This window comes from Tamandua tetradactyla, chromosome 10 (genome assembly GCF_023851605.1).
Source record: "Tamandua tetradactyla isolate mTamTet1 chromosome 10, mTamTet1.pri, whole genome shotgun sequence".
NCBI classification, from domain to species: Eukaryota; Metazoa; Chordata; class Mammalia; order Pilosa; family Myrmecophagidae; genus Tamandua; species Tamandua tetradactyla.
In genome coordinates, this window is record NC_135336.1 from 107,992,429 (window position 1) to 108,010,537 (window position 18,109).

General features: G+C 38.3%; 1 protein-coding gene across 42 annotated transcripts in view; it reads left to right on the top strand.

The window, feature by feature from the left end:
* Positions 1-18,109, top strand: part of PCBP3 (poly(rC) binding protein 3) — a 470,825-nt gene that overhangs the window by 234,305 nt on the left and 218,411 nt on the right. The window lies entirely within an intron of this gene.

The window sequence follows — 18,109 nt, forward strand, 5'->3', positions numbered from 1 at the left end:
TGACAGTGTACATCAAGAGAGGAAAACTGCTCTGCAAGTTTCAAGGTCTCGGGCTGAAATGTTACTCGAGTTAACCGGCTCCATGGCTTCCGTCTGGTCACTTCAGCCTAGGAGTCCAGTGTTCCCAGGTGTAAGGAAAGGGTGCTAGAGCAAAGCCAGCATCACGGGCTGGTTCAGAATTCAGCCTCAGATGTTTGTTTGGCCTTTACAGTGGTATTTTGTTTTTCATTTTTTTAGTTGTTTTATAAAGAAAACCTAATTTTATTAATTTTTGAAAATTGGCCAATTTTTAGAAAATGTGGAAGATCTGTCAAAATTATGGCATGGGTAGGGAACTATTGGACAACCAGGAATAAATATTGCATTTTAGGGGTGGGCAGTGATTACCTTTGAAATATTACCAAATTTATTTCCATCATACCCTCAATCTTCAAGAAAGGCATGAAAAGCAAATAGAAGTTGTGAACATAAAGTTGTATTTCAGAAATGTGTCATGTTACCAAAAAATGCAAAGAAAAGACAGAACTGAAAACTGGTGTATGGGAGATATACCTTGGAGGAAAGCAAGCAAAATAATACGGAAAAAAAATGAAGAGTTAACACAAAATGACAAATTTGAGCAATGAATACTGGAGAGATAATGTACCCATAATGGGCCAAGCTGAAAAAGAGGACAAAAGAAAATGAAAGTCATAATGGGAGAAAAAAGTTATTATAATACAGGAAGTTCTGAAACTACAGACTGAAAGAGCACACCATATCCAATGCAGATAAGGGAGAGCAAAACCTATGTGTAGATATGGGAATGAGGTTAGCTGATGATAGAAACAATTAGAAACACACAGAGAAGAACATAAAATAAACATAATTTATTAGAAATTTAAAAATATAGGTAACAATCATTAAAGTAAAAAATATGTGTATCATTGGAGAGTTTTCGTTCTGGCCATGATGGCAGAGCTTATATTGAAATAACTTCTCTTATCCAAAACAGTATAAAACTGGAGGTAAAATAACACCCATGTAGCTTGAGGATCCAACAATGTAGTAGAATTTAGGAGCTACGCTCCCTGAGAGGATGGCAGTGTAAGAGCTGAGCTCTCCATTCACAGTGAATTGTTCTGGACAGCATTTTCCTTGTCATGGTTTGTGGGAATTGAGCATAAGCAGAAGAAAGTGGCAGATTTTCTGGGTTGAAAAGACAGGGATTGGGGTTTAGGGCCACCAACATGACTGGGAGTTAATGAGCAAAATCCTGGAGCGAAAGGAATCACTGGAACCCAAATTTCTGTTTAGTAACTCTCAAGTTGGGACTTTTAAACTGCTTGAGTTGATGGCAAGTCAGTGGCTGGGAGGCTCAAATACAAGCAGAGATTTCAGCAGCCGCACACTGCTGAGGAAATGGAGATTGGACTTCAAGAACCTTCAAGGTGGAGACCTCAATAAGCAGTCTAGATTTTCAAAGGCCATGCCATAGGAGTGTGGACCATGCTCTTGGATTAAGGGCAGACTAACATACCTTTAACAAAGACTGAAACGGAGCCCAAGTGAATCAAGATATCCTGCTGGTGCTCTGCTTGGAAGCATAAAACTTAACCAACCTTTGCTTCTGGCCAAGTTGGAACAACAGGGACTGGTTATGCCCTCCTGCCTAAAACAACTAAAAACCTGGACAAAATGCTTTAAACAGTGAATTTTAGACATTAGACACCAGGCAGCGAAGGGCAGTGATACCCGAAAGACAGGAAACAACTGAGGTGAGTCCTGTAATTGCCCTTTCTTAATGCCTGAAACAGCTGCTGGGCCATGGGTCCTGGGTGTTGAACCCAGGGGAGCCTGGCAGGCTCTCTGAGTTGAGGAAATGGAGCTTGGAGTCTAGGCTTCCAAAGCAGCTAGATCTCATAAGCCAAGTACTGGGGAGGGGCTAGCTGCACATAGAAGGAGCGAGCACATTCTGCAGAGGGTCCCCCTCGAATCCTCAGCTGTGCACTGGTCAGCATATCCATGTGAGGAACACCTGAAGTTAGGAAAGGAGCCATTAGACTGATGCTCAGAACTCACATAGGTCCAAGGAGCAGTTTGCTTTCCCAACACCCATAGGGAAAACCTAATAATCCATGGGGTAGCAAGAAGAGAACTCTGAAGCTCACCTAGCCCTGTACTAGACACTGCTCCACTCCTGTTTAAAAACATTGCAAGCAAAATCTGAAAGAATCAAACTATTTCCAAGTAACTTGACTGCATCCAAGAACAAGCTCAAAGAGTATATGGGAATACAAGAATTTTTAGTTCCACCAAAGAAAAATTCACAATATCTGCTACCTAATAAATTTGTCAGGCATGAAAAGAAGCAGAAAATTATAACTCATCATGAAGGCAGAAATCAAACAAAAGGAACCAACCCAGAAAAGACAGAGATGATAGAATTAGTAGAGAGGGGAATTAGAAAAGGTATTGTAGCTAAATTTAATATGTTCAGGAAGGAAGAGGAAAAGTTTAGCATGTCAAGTAGACACATAAGTTGAAATTCCAGAGATGAAAACTGTAATTTTTGAAATAAAAATTATACAATATGTGACTAACAGCAAATTAGACACTACATTAAGAGGGATTAGTGAATTTGAGGAATGCAATAAAAAGTCCAAAATGGAATACAGCAAGAAAAATGACTGAAAAAATAAGTACAAAATTTCAGGGAGCTATAGATCTTCAATAAGAATGCCTCTATAATTGTATTTTATGAAGGAAAGGTGGCAGCAAGAAAAAAAATCAGAAAAGAAATATGGCTGAAATTTTTCAAAATTTGATGAAAACTTAAGCTCATAGATCAATGAACTGCAAGCACAAAAAAACACGAAGAAAATCTATACCAGGACACATCAAAATCAAATTGCTTAAAACCAGTGTTAAAGAGAAAATCTTAAACCCAGTCAGAAACAAGCACACATTGTGTGCATTGCAAAGATAAGAATGACCACGGACATGCAAGGCAGGAAACAGAAGAGCAGCATCTTCACAGCACCGAATGAGAAGACTACCAACCTAGGATTCCATAACCTATGAAAATGTATTTCAGAAGTGAAGGGCGAAATAAACACTATTTCAAACACACAGAAGCCTATAGAATTCATCACCCACAGACCTACAGTACAAAAAATGTTAAAGGAAGTACATCTGGCAGAAGAAAAAACATACCAGAGAGAAATATGGACCCACACAGAGGAGTAAAGGACACAGGAGATGGAAACCATGTGGCAGTTAAAAAATACATTCTCTTTAAAAGATAGTTGACTGTTTAAAGCAAAAAAAAAAATCATAATATATTGAGGGTTTTTAAACATGCAGCTGTATAATGGATGTATAATGTATGACAGCAACAGTTGGGAGGGGAGAAATGGAAATATACTCTTTGTTAGTTTCCTATTCTATACGTAAAATACTGTATATCACTTGGAGGTAGATAGTGATAAATCAGAGATGGATTCTATAAAGTCCAAGGCAACAATTATAAAGGACAAAAATAGTTATAGTTAATAAGTCAACAGAAGAAATAAAATGGGAAGAAAAGAGGGAAAAGGAAGAAAGAAGAGATAAGACAAATAGCAACGATTGGTAAGATGGTAGTTTTAAACTCAGTTATATCAATAATCACAGTAAATATGATAGCTATAAAATAACAGGCAGGGATTGTCAGATTGGATGAAAGAGTAAGACCTAACTTGATGGCTTCCCACAAGAAACCCCCTTTAAGTACAAAAATACAAATAGGTTAAAAGTAAAAGAATGGAAAAATATATAGCATGTTAATGCGAATAGAAGGTGCTGGAGTGTCTATTTTAATATCAGACAAGGTAGATATCAGAGTAAAGAATATTGTCATTAATAAACAGTGTCTTATCATAATGATAAAGGAGTCAACTCACCAAGAGGTGTCCCCGAAAGTTTATGTACCTAATAACAGAGTTTGAAAATACGTGAAGCAAAAACTGATGAAACTATAGGGAAAATGGACAAATCCACACTTATAGAGGGGATTTCAATACTACTGCCCAATAATTTATAGAAGAGATAGACACAAAATCTGCAAGGATACAGATTTGAATTAACACTCTCAACCAACTTGGCTTAATTGGACTTTATAAAACATTTCACCCAACAACAGAATACACATTCTTAGATACATATAGAACATTTACTGTAATAGGACCTATTCTGAGGTATAAAGTAAATTTAAAGGATTTCAGATCACACCAAGTATATTCTCTGACCACAATGGAATTAAATTAGAAATGAGTAATAGAAACATATTGATACATCCCCATATACTTGGAAACTAAACCTACTCTCTTAAATGACTTATGGGTTAAGACGAAACCAAAAAATAAATTTATTTAGAGCTGAATGAAAATAAAAACACAATATGTCAAAGATATTCAGGATGCAGCTAAAGCAAAACTTAAAGAGAAATTTGTAAAACTAAACATTTATATTAGCAAAGAAGAAATGTGTCAAATTAATGATTTGACTTCCACCTTAAGTAATTAGAAAAGTTGGATTAAATTAAAGTAAACACAGTAAGGGAAATAATAACTGTCAAAATAAGGAATCAATGAAATATAAACTAGAAAAAATAGAGAAGATCAATGAAGGCAAAGGCAGTTATTTGGGGAGATTGATGAAATTGATAAATCTCTAGCCAGATTCATACTAAAAAAAAAGAGAAGACACAAGTTACAAATATCAGGAATGATAGCAGTGACATCACTATATATTCTACAGATACTAAAAAAGGATATATTATGACCAACCTTGTGCCAAACATTCAACAAATCAGATGAGGTACTGTGCAGTTTTTGAAAGACGTCAAGTACCAAAGCTTGCTCAGGTGGAGATGGACGTCCCCATTGAAAGACATCAAGCACCAAAGCTCGCTCAGGTGGAGATGGATATCCCCATAGCCCCTACCAAAGCCTGCTCAGGTGGAGATGGACAGCCCCATAGCCCCTACTAAAGCTTGCTCAGGTGGAGATGGACATCCCCATAGCCCCTGTATCTCCTAAGCTGAATTGTTGTGGGAAACCTCCAACTACACACAGAAAGAGATCTCCAGGCTCTGATGGCTTCACTAGTGGATTTTACTAAAAATTTAAAGGGAAAATAATAATTCTACACAAATTTTCCAGAAAATTGAAAAGGAGAGAATGCTTTCTAAATTATTCTGTGAGGCCAGTATTACTCTAACAAAGCTGGATGAAGATATTAGAAGAAAAGAAAATTGTAGACAAATATTTCCCGAGAGTATATATGAAAATTTGTTAATAAAATTATAGCAAATCAAATAGAAAGGTGGGAAAAAGTAATTGGGGTTTATCCCAGGAATGCAAGTTTTAAAATTTATATAATTTATCTTATTAACACACCAAAAAAGAAAAATGATCTCATCTCTATATGCAATGAAAACAAGCATTTAAGAAAATCCCGCATTTATTTTTAGTAAAAGCTTTTAGGAAACTGGTAATGAATGGCATCTGTGAAAAACCTACAGCAAATATCATATTTAATGGTAAAAGCCTGAATGCATTCCCCCTAAGATCAGGTAAGGCAAAGAAACCTGCTCTCCTCTTCTCTATTCAGTATTTTTCTGGAGGTTCTAGCAAGGCATCCAAATTGGAAAGGAATTGTAAAGTTATCTTTATTCTTAGTCATCATGTTTTTCTATGTAGAGCATCCAACAGAATCTTAAAAAAAAAAAAAGGAAGCTACTAGGACTAATATAAGTGAGTTTAGCAAGTTATAGGATACAAGATCAATATACAAAAAAATTGCATTTTTCTATACTAACAAATAATTTGGGAATTGAAAGATACACTATTTTAGTAGCATTCGAAAGTGAAATACTTAGGGATAAGTTGAGCAAAACATGTGCAACTTAAGCACTGAAAACTATCAAACCATCTCTGAGAGAATTCATTGAAGACCTAAATAAATGGAGAGATATATTGTGTTCGTTGTTCAAAAGCCTTAATACTGTTAACATGTTAATTCTCCCCAAGTTGATTTTTAGATTCAATCAACTCCCAGTCAAAATCCTAGCAGGGATTTTGGAGAAATGGAATATCCTTAAACCCAGCAGGGATATATGGAAATTAAATAACTAGAACTACTTGATTTCATGACTTACTAAAAAGCTACGAAAATGAAGACAGTGAGGTACTGGTGTAATGGTAGACAAGTAGATCAATTGATCAGAATAGATAGTCCAGAAATATACATACATATAAATGGTCAATTAATTTACAACAACAATGCCAAGGCAATTTAGTATGGGAAAGAGTGGTTGACAGTTATCCTGATTTTTAGCACAACTAAAATTACATGCAAAGAAAAACACATTAATCCATACCTCCCATTATCTATAATATTTAAGTTAAATAGATTAGAAATCTAAATCTAAACCTCAAAACTATAATACTTCTAGAAGAATATATCCTTTGTGACCTTGATTCGGCAGAGTTTTCTTAGTTATGACATTAAAAAATTAAAAGAAAACAAATTATAAATTGGACTTCATCATATTAAAAAATTTATGCTCTTTGAAAGACACTTATATGAGAATGTAACCACAGACTGGGAGAAAACATTTTCAAATCACACTTATAATAAAGATCTATACCTGTATTATATTAAAAAAAAACTCTTGGGTGGGCCACAGTGGCTCAGCAGGCAAGAATGCTCACCTGCCATGCCAGAGGACCCGGGTTTGATTCGCAGTGCCTGCCCATGTAAAAAAAAAAACAAAAAACACTGATAAAATGGCAGACAAAAAAAAGCTCTTAAAATAAGGAAAAAAACAACATAATTCTATGACAAGGTCTTTGAATAGCCATTTCACCAAAGAAGATATAAGGATGGCAGATAAGTTCATAAATAGATGCTCAACGTCAGTGTTTGTTAGAAAAATTTAAATTTAAATCACAGTGAAGTACTTTTGGTATGACTGATCATACCACCTGTTGGCTCTTGAACATGGAACTTCTCTCATACATTGCTGTTGGGAATGTAAAATGGTATAATTACTTTGGGAAACATTTGGCAATTTTTAAGAGAAGTTAAATATATACTTACCAGCCTTTCCACTACTAGGTATTTACCCAAGAGTAATGAAAGCACACGTCCACACAAAGCTTTGAAAAGAAATGTTTGCTTCATTTGTTTACATGAGCTAAAATACATGAAATATCCATCATTGGATGAATGGATACACAAATTGTGGTATATCCATGTAATGGAATATTGAATAAACTATCGATACACACAAAAACATTAATGAATTTCAGAAGAATTACACTAAGTGAAAATAGCACTTTTAGAAAGTGTTAATTATTTTATAATGTCAGAAAGCAAATCAGTGGTTGTCTGGAGAATTGGTGCAGAGACATGGAGAGACTACAAATGACCACAGGGAATGTTTGGGATGGGTGTTTTACTTATCTTGATTGTGGTGAAGGTTTCATGGAATATACATTTGTTAAAACTTTCAACTTGTACACTTAAAATATGTACATTTTGGGCGGGCAATGGTAGCTCGGTGGCAGAGTTCTTGCCTTCCATGCCAGAGACTCAGGTTTGATTCCCGGTGCTTGCTCATGTTTAAAAAAAAAAAAAAGTGCATTTTATTTTATGTCAGTTGTATCTCAGTGCTTTTTTTTTTTTAACATTTTTTATTGTAAAATATAACATATATACAAAGCAAGGAAAGAAAAGAATCAATAATTTTCAAAGCATTCTTCAACAAGTAGTTACAGAACAGATCCCAGAGGCTATGGGCTACCATTCTGTCATCTCAGATTTTCCCTTCTAGCTTCTCCTAAACACTGGAGGCTAGAAGGTATATTAATGTAGTGATTCAGCAGCCATACTCATTTGTTAGATCTTATTTTCCCTGTTATAACTCCTTCTTCTGCCCCGATCCCTCTCCCAATCTATAGGGATCCCTGGGCAACAACCATTCTGACTTTTTCATGTTGAGAAGGGGTGTCAACACTAAAGGAGAGGGAATTGATAATCCTGGAGAGGCTGGTCCCTCTGGGTTTCAGGATTTATCTGACCTAGGAACCCTCTGGGAATTATAGGTTCCAGGAAAGCAAACCTAGCGCATGAAACCTTTATAGAGTCTCAGTTCAATCTCTAGATATTCTCAAGAGCCAACAGTTGGGGTTTAGCAAACCATGGCAATCAGCTCTGTCTAACTGAAGCTTGCATTAAGAGTAGCCTCTCGACTCAGATTGATCTCTCTTGGCCACTGATGCCTTATTATATTAGGCATCTTTTTTTTTTTTTTTTTTTTTTTTTAAGGAAAGACAGAGAGAAGGAAGGAAGGATAGAAGGAAGGAAGAGAGGAAGAAAGGGAAACACCTTTTTTAAACATTTTCTTGTTTTTTTTATTGTATTTTGTTTCTCCGTTTTCGTTACATGGGCTGGGGCCGGGAATCGAACCGAGGTCCTCCGGCATAGCAGGCAAGCACCTTGCCCGCTGAGCCACCGCGGCCCGCCCTATTAGGCATCTTTTAATGCCTCTTTTCTTCCCCTTGGTCCAGAAGGCATTGCCAATCCCACAGTGCCAGGACCAGACTCATCCCCAGGAGCCACGCCCCATACCGCCAGGGAGATCTTCACCCTTGAATGTCATGTCCTATGCAGGGGAGGAGGGCAGTGACTTTCCTTGCAGTTGGGCCTAGGGAGAGAGAGGCCACATCTCAGCAACAAAGAGGCTACCTGGAAAGAACTCCCACGCCGCACCACGGGCAGTCTTGGCTTCTCCCCTAGAGAAACAAGTTGTAATGGCAAACCTCAAAATCAAGGGCCTGGTCCATTTTCCTGAGAGTCCCCTTTGGTTGAGAGGGCACCCGGGGATCCCAGAAGGGGAAATTCAGTAATTCTTATATATATGTTATGAGTTTTTTCCTCCAGACCCTCAGAGAACTCCAGCAACACTTCCCAATTACCAGCCCACCACCCTCTGAGATGGGTTCCGGCATTATGCCAAGCTGTACAGAACCAAAGCCCACATTCCCACTCTGGACCCCAGGGGTCGGGCCGATCATATGAGCGAGTCAGACAAGTTGCTTTAGATGATGTGTTACAGAAAACTTAGGTTCTAGACAGAATGCACCTTTCTGCCTCTGGTTCCTTACTGTGAGTGAAGGGCTAGAGTACACACACTGTCGTCTTCTCCCTGTATTCTCATTTACCTTAGTCTCAACTAGGTTGGTTTCGTTTTTAACCCTGATTGAGGCCTGAGCTCCATTTCTGTGGCTTTTGCTGTTACTGCTCGTGGGTGTGCTAACCTTCATGGCTGCAGCACTCCATCTCCGGGTCACAGGTGTCACATGGCCACCCAGAGTCCCAGGGACATACCAGCCGATACCCACATAATTCCACATCTCATCATCCAGAAGTACATTTACAGTGTCAGATCAAGTGTGGCTGCTATAAGGGCTTGCAATGTAGGCTCCAATTTTCTTATAAATATTTTCTGAAAGAGACCTTAGCATATTTGTTCTTTTGTTGCTAGGTTATTTTGTACAACATATCGTCCCCAAGGTTTATTCAATTCATTGCATGCCTCTTGACATCCTTCCGTTTTGTAGCTGCACCATATTCCATAATACAATGTATCTCTTGTTCTCAGTCATTGTACACTCCAGCTTGCTCCATCTGTTGGACGTCGTGGGTAGTGTCCAAAATGAACAGTCTGAGTCTAACAGTATCCTCAGTTGGTTGTACAATCAGCAGCACTCTGAATTTTAGACAGTTTTCACTGATCTTTACCAGAGTCATAATAGCAGAATCATTCAGTATTTATCTTTTTGTGTCTGACTTAGTTCACTCAGCATTATGTCCTCAAGGTTCATCCATGTTGTCATGTGCTTCGGGACCTCATTTCATCTTACTGTACATAATATTCCATCATATGTATATACCACATTTTGTTTGTCCACTTGTCTGTTGATGGACATTTGGATTGTGTACATATTTTGACAATTGTGAATACTGTCACTATGAACATTGGTATGCAAATGTCTGTTCATCATCATAAGTACAGGAATCTTGAATAGGGCATGAGATTTTGTTGGTTTGTTCAGGTTAGTGTGATGCCCTAATAAATCCGGAGTGATTTGGACAGTGAATAAAGAACAACAAAGTGTCGCCTTAGGGGAATGGGGAGAAAGGGGGGAAGATTCAACTTCCCCATTTGGAGAATTTCTGATACTCTTGCAAGCAGTGGGGACAACCAAATCAATAGGCTGAGCCCCCAGTCTTGGGGTTCACCCCTATGAAACTTATTCCTGCAAAGGATAGGCTAAGCCTACTTAAAATTAAGCCTAACAGTCACCCACAGAGAACTTCTTTTGTTGCTCAGATGTGGCCTCTCTCTCCCTAAGCCGACACGACAAGGGAACCCACTGCCCTCCCCTCCTACATGGGACATGACTCCCAGGGGTGTGAATCTCCCTGGCAATGTGGGACAGAAACCCCAGGATGAGCTGTGACCCAGCATCAAGGGATTGAGAAAAACTTCTTGACCTCTTGACCCAAAGGGAAAAGAGAGAAATGAAAGTGTCAGTGGCTGAAATATTCTTACACATTATATACATATCCCTTTTCAGTTTATGGTGTATTTGAGTGGCTAGAGGGAAGTACCTGAAACTGTACAGCTGTGCTCCAGGGGCCTTGTTTCATGAAGGTGATTGTATGAAGATATAACGTTTACAGTGTGACTGTGTGATCATGAAAACCTTGGGTCTGATGTTCCCTTTATCTAGGGTATGGACAGATGAGTAAAATATATGGGTTAAAAAAAAAACAATGGGGGAACAAAGGTTAAAATATATTGGAAATATATGTAAAATAGATGGAAATGCTAGTGGTCAGTAAGAGGCAGGGGTAAGTGGTATAGTATGTGTGAGTTTTTCTTTTTATTTCTTTTTCTGGAGTGATGTAAATGTTCTAAGAAGTCATTACTGTGATGAATACACAACCATATGATGATATTGTGAGCCATTGATTGTACACCAAGTATGCAATGTTTATATGTTAAGAATGCTTGTGTTGGTCTGTGGTTTTTATTTAATAAAAATATTAAAAAGAAAAGCACTGTGTGTTCATGTCCTTGCTGTCAGATGTTCTGCATGTATACTGAGTGTTGGTGTTGCCAGGCCGTAGGGCAGCTCTTCATCTTCAGAGGCCTGTGGCTGTGTGGGCTCTGCTCTGCTGTGTGGGCTCTGAAGCTTTTTCCAGAATGTTCCCTCTTAAAGTGCTCCAGTAAGTTACCCCACCTTGAGTGGGTAGAGACACATCTCCATGGAAATCACCTAATCAAAAGATCCCACCCACAATTGGGTGGGTAACATCTTCATGAAAACAACTTAATCCAAAGACCTCACCCAGTAATACTGAATCAGGATTAAAGAGCATGGCTTTTCTGCAGTGCACAGCAGTTCCAAACTGGCACCGTTATCTGTGTCTTGTTTACAGTCTTAGGGGGAGTGCTTTCAGTCGCTCATGGTTGAGTATGATTCTGGCTATCGGTTTTTCATGTATACCCTTTATGATACTGAGAAAGTTTCCTTCGATTCTTACTTTTTGAACGTTTTTATCAGGAAAGACTGCTGAATTTTGTCAAATGCTTTTTCAGCATCAATTGATACGATCATGTGATTTTTCCCTTTCAATTTATTCATGTGCTATATTACATTAATTGATGTTCTTCTCTTGAACCACCCTTGCATTCCTGGTATAAACCCCACTTGGTCCTATGTCATTGGATTCGATTTGCTAATATTTTGTTGAAAATTTTTGCATTTATGGTCATTAGGGAGATTGGACTATAGTTTTCCTTTCTTGTAGCATCTTTATCTAATTAGAGTGATATTATCTTTATAAAATGAGCTAATATTTTATAACTTAAAAGAATTATGTAATTTTAAAATTTTCCATTTTCCTCAAAATTTTTCGGAGAGTTTGAGCAGAATTGGTGTTAGTTCTTTTTGGAATGTTTGATAAAATTCCCCTATGATAGTGTCTGGTCCTGAATTTTTCCTTGTGGGAAGATTTTTGATGACCAATTGAATCTGTTTACCTATAATTGGTTTTCTATTTACTTGTAATTGGCTTGTTGAGATCTGTTTCTTCTTGAGTCAGTATAGGTAGTTCGTGTGTTTGTAGAAATTTTTTCATTTCATCTATGTCTTCTAGTTTGTTGGCATACATTTGTTTGTAGAATTCTCTTAAGATTTTTCAAATTTCTTCAAGATTCATGGTTATGTCATAACCCCCTCTCATTTCTGATTTTGTTTATTTGTGTCCTCTCTCTCTCTCTCTCTTTTTTCTGTTAGTCTCACTAGGGATCTATCAATTTTATTGATTTTCTCAAAGAACCAACTTTTGGTTTCGTTGATTATTTCTATTGTTTTCCTGTTCACCAGTTTGTTTATTTCTGCATTAATTTGTGTTATTTCTCAAGTTTTATTTGCTTTGGGGTTAGTTTGCTGTTCTTTTTCTAAATTCTCGGGTGAACAGTTAAGTCCTTGATTTTTTTCTCATTCTTGTTTTTTATATAGGCATTTAGGGCAATAAATTTCCCTCTCATCATTGCTGATATTTAACAAAAAGGAAAGCATCTCACTTCTTTTTGGAGCAAGATAACATTGTCTAGAGCCAAAATTATCTTCTCAGCTGCAGTGTGCAGTATCCATTCAAAAATTATGCAGTAGGCTAAATACAGGACTAAGTGAGTGAAAAACAGGAACAAATAAAACAGATGAGAAATAGACCCTCAGGTAATTTATATCATGGTGTTACCAGACAAGAACTTGTGTAGTAAGTTTTTAAAACAGGAGGATAGATGGAAAACATACATGAAAAGATGGAGAATTTCAACATGAAATTGTAATCTATAAATGGAATCAAATGGACATTCTAGAACTGGAAAATGTAGGATCTGTAATTAATAATTTCCTTTAAGTATCTAATGGAAGACTGGACACAATAGAATACAGTCTTATGGGCCGGGAAGCAGCTCAATGTAGTGTATCCACATTGAAGCCCAAGGGAAGAGAGGATGGGATAACGCAAAGCTGGACAGAGGAGGCCTGTGGGATGGGGTCAAAAGGCCTGAGTGTCTGAGAGAAGAGAAGGGGTCAGAAACAGTATTTGAGAGATGAAGGCCATAGGTTTTTCCAATCCACTGAAAGACGTCCATTCTCAGATCCACAAAGCTCAGCCTACCTTAAAATGAATAAATAAAAAGCAAGTAAAGAGATAATGAAATGGACTTCTCACACCTAGGCACGTCACTGTGTTGAAAACTAAAGGGAGAAAATATGAAAAGCAAACAGATTCTAAAAGTGGCTCCCGGCTTTCACAGGAGCCACAGACTGCATTCCGACGGTTTCTCGTGTCCGTGGGAATGCACTCTTCTCCGAGACAGGTGCCTCCGTGTACTTGCTGGTCCGCCGGTGATGCCCAGCTTCAGCTGTACCTGCTAGTGCCATTCTGTTTTTTTTTTAAATTAATTAAAGAAAAAAAAGAAATTAACACAACATTTAGAAATCATTCCATTCTACATATGCAATCAGTAATTCTTAACATCATCAGCCATTCTGTTTTGGTCACACTGTTTGTCACCTCACCAGCAGGACACAAGATCATCTCGCATCATGGTGGTTTAGGAAACCATTTTTTTAATAACTGCTCTTCAAAAGCAGTATCAGATTTGGGACAGCAGCAGCTGTCTCCTCCTCTTCATACCATGTCTTTTTTTCCCCAAAAAACACATTAAATAAATAAGCCATATGGAGTTATATTGCAGCATTATGGTTTCTAAAAACTTAAATTTCTTGACACAATAGTTTCCACCAGAAAAAAAGCATATGGAACAAATTTGCGTTGTGTACAAAATTTGGATGAGTGCCAGGGCATTTTGACTTGCTTTTCCTGTCCTGTTTGGGGGGTGGGGGCTGAAGAAGGAGCACTTCCCACATGCACGGTTCTGTTGTGTTTACTCTTTCCAAGTGTTTGAAGTATTATGCCTAGCTGTCATTTTGTCTCCACAGTGTTTGCTGTGCTATAACTGTTTTTAAATTTACTTAGAGTCAGAATATCCATGTGCTCTAAAAGGTTATAAATAGATGAAGGAAATAGTGCAGAAAGAATGATGTACTTCTATAAAGGGTGCCTCTCTCGTACCACCCTCTCCTAGCCAGCATCACTGGCAAGTCTCTTCCTCAGCGTTTGACCGTGTCGTCAGCCTTCACTTTGTCACATTTGGTGTACAAATTGGGTTTATGTGCTTTTGAACTATTAACAGGCACACCTCAAAAATATTTAGGTTGTGGTTCCTGACCTATGCAATAAAGCAAGTATCACAATAGTGAGTCATAGAAAAGTTACATTTACACTATACTGTAGTCTGTGCAATAGCATTTTGTCTAAGAAAAAAATGTACATATCTTAATAAAAATGTGACACAGAGGCATTAAGTGAGCACATGCTGTTGGAAAAATGACACCAATAGACTTGCTCAATGCAGGGCTGCCACAGACCTTCAGTTTGTAAAGAAAACCAGAACCAAAACTCACACACACATACACATCCAATAAGGTGAAGCACAGTAAAACAAGGTGTGGTTGTATCATTTTTTTTTTTTTTTTACATGGGCAGGCACCGGGAATCAAACCTGGGTTCTTTGGCATGGGGGCCAGGATTCTTGCCTGCTGAGCCACCGTGGCCCGCCCTGTATTCCTTTTTTTTATGGGGGGGGTGGTGCATGGTCCGGAAATTGAATGCATGGAAGGCAAGCACTTTACCATGCCTGTATTACTTTTATAAACTTGTTTTCACCATTAAATTGATATATTTTTCTCCTCTGGAAATTGTTTCTTTATCTTTGGCTGGGATTGCATACATTAAAAGTTTTTTTGTTAAAATTCGTGGGTAACTTTTTGTGCATCATAGCAGAAGGGTCTTCAGAACAAATTAATCACATTAAGTGGCTGCAAGTTTTTAAGAGTTTCCATTGCTCTTGGTTCTTGTTGACACTGGGTGAGGTGTTGGCAGACCCTTAACTTTTAGATATCTGGTAGGAGTGCATTTATGGCTACTTTGTATTTTAATCTCAGTAATCTTTCATTACTGATGAGGCTGAGCACTGTTCATGTGCTTATTGGCCATTTGGATCTCCTCTTTTGGGGAGTGATATTTAGTTTTCATTCATTTCTCTGTTTATGCCTGTGTCATTTATAAGGGAGAGAGATTAGGCTGGCCTCGGATGTCTCTATAGCAGTTTTTATGCTAGAAAAAGTGTAGCAATGTATATAAAACCCTTAGAGAAAGAACTTTCCCTGTAATACGTTTTCAAACCTGTGGGAACTTGGAGAGAGTGGTGCTCACGGGCCTTGTTGGAGAAGCTCCTTGAAGATGGAACCAAACTGGAAAAAAGAGAAATGGAGTAAGAGAGTTGAAAGGTAAAAGGAAGAGTGTCCACAGTTTACAGTGAAGTGAGGAAGTGAGGACTGAGAACATGATTTCACATTGCAGACATCAGCAGGCAGAGGTGCCATTGTACCTGGTAGTGATGGCGGGTGCAGGACGGGTACAAGCCCTGGAGCTTAGTAGCCCTGGGGCCACCGACACTGCCTCACACTCTCAGACCAGTGGTCAGGCAGTGGGGATTTAGGAGTACTAGTCAACGATTAGCAGCAAAGAACTCCAATTAGCTATATAACCTACTCATGTCCAGGGCTGGGCAGGGTATAAATAGGGTAATTCTCTAATCATCCTGTGAGTCCTCAGTTTATTCTGCTCAATGGACAAAGGCCACCGACAGGCTGTCCACGTGCACATGCCCAAAGGAGGATAGGTAATTAGTAAATGCAAGAAAGAGCTCAGTCTTTCTAAACATTTTTATAGTTCTAAAAAGTTAAAATGTATAACGTTTTTCACTTTTCAGTTTGTCAGACATTTGAGAGTGTATGGTATAGCCAAGTGTGAGAAATAGTGCTCAAAACTTCAATGGGAATATAATTTTCAGAGATCTCTTTAGAGAAGATTTTGGTTAGCATCTCTGAAATTAAAAATGCACAATGTTTCACTTCTTGTGGTGAGGTACTTTGGAATATGTTGATTTAACAGAATTCTAAGATTTATTGATTTGTAGAGAGTAATGCAGACATATAGAATATGTAGAACAAGGCATGTGGATTTTACTTCCATTGCACAGAAAAGTTCTGGATGGACCAGAGAATGTTAAGTGTGATTCTAAGGTCAGAATTAGTAGCAGAGAGTCTTATTTTTTATTGTATGTTTATATTTTTATTTTTTATACTTAAATGTCTATAGTTATGAAGAGTTATGAAAACCACCTAAGAACAAGACGAGTTTATGTAATTTTTATTGTTAATAAAATAATTTACTTATCTTGCTACATTCATTCCAAACTCACTTGTATGTTAATGTTTAATCATCAAGAAACCTGTAGTTAAGCAGTTCACTGACAAGTTAGCAGTCTGTGCAGAGCAGAAGATGTTCTGGCATCATGACTGCTCCCACATAGAAGGAACACAGAATAATAGTCATTAAAGTGCTGTAAATAGCAGAGTGTGCTGAATTTATTTATCCACACCCTCAGAGGGAATTTTTAGAGCCTCTCCTGACTCTTCCACAAGAACCCAGTGGTCCCAAAGAGGCAAAAAGACTGATGTTTCAGAAAGGACACTTGTTTGGATTCAGAGTCATTTCGAATCTTAGCACTAAGAATTACTAGCTGTGTGGCCCCGGCCAACCACTTTCCCTCTCTGAATCTGATACCTCATCTGTAAAAATGGTGTTAATTCCTGCTTCCTGCTTGGTAGATATTAGGTGTAAGATAATGTATTAGTTGTTAAATGATGCCATAATGAAATATACCAGAAATGGAATAGCTTTTACAAAGGGAATTTAATAAGTTACAAGTTTACAGTTCTAAGCTTATAAAAATGTCTAAACTAAGGCATCCAGGAAGAGATACCTTAATTCAAGGAAAGCCAATGGGTCAGGAGCAACTCTGTCAGCCGGGAGGTCATGTGGCAGGTATCTCCTGGTCCCTTAATCCTTGGCTCCATTGCTTTCAGCCTCTGTTCCTATGGGGTTCCTTGCTTTGCCTCTCTGGGGCTGGCTTTCATCTCTTGGCTTCCCTTGGCTCTCACCAGCTTCTGGCTTGCTTAACATCTCATGGCGACGTCTTCTGGGCTCCAAGCATCTCCAGACATCTGTGTCTCTATTCTCTGCTGTAGAGCTCTGCTTTGAAGTTTCTGTCAACTCTGAACCCTCTCCAAAATGTTTCCTCTTTTAAAGGACTCCAGTAAACTGATCAAGACCCACCTCAAATGGGTGGAGACACATCTCCAGCTAACCAAAAGGTCATACCCACAATTGGGCATTTCACATCCACGTGGAGATAATCTAATCAAAAGTTTTTGCCCCACAGTATTGGATTAGGATTAAAAGAAACAGCTGACCTCACAAGAGTGAATCAGGATTTAAACATGGCTTTTCTGGGGTATATAATACTTTCAAATTGGCACAGATAGCAAATATGAAAATATATTTGAAAATAATGAAGGGCCTAAAAATGGTTAATTTCTCCCTCCTTTTAAGATTTATGTTTTTATAATCCAATGCTCATTTCTGAAAAATAATTCACTGAGTAGGATTAGGATACACTTAGTATAATGAAATCTTCAGATTTCCTCTAAGTTTTTGGAAATTGTTTTCCTGGTACCTAAATTTCACAGAGGAGCTTTCTGGAGACCTAGGCAACTCCCTGTGGCTGGTGTGGTCCTTGCCCGTGCCCTCGAGTGACCGCACCTGTGGGTAGTGGGAAAGACCTCCCAGAGCTGGGGGCTGTCCGCAGGGCAGGGTCTTTTTCCTCGTCGGCTCTGCTCTGTTAAAGTGGACAGTGACACTTGGTCGAGGTCCACAGGACACAGGCACCTTTGAACCCTTCACAAGCGTGTGTTTTGCAAATGCATTTCTGACGTTTTGCAAATGCATTTTTTGCAAATGCATT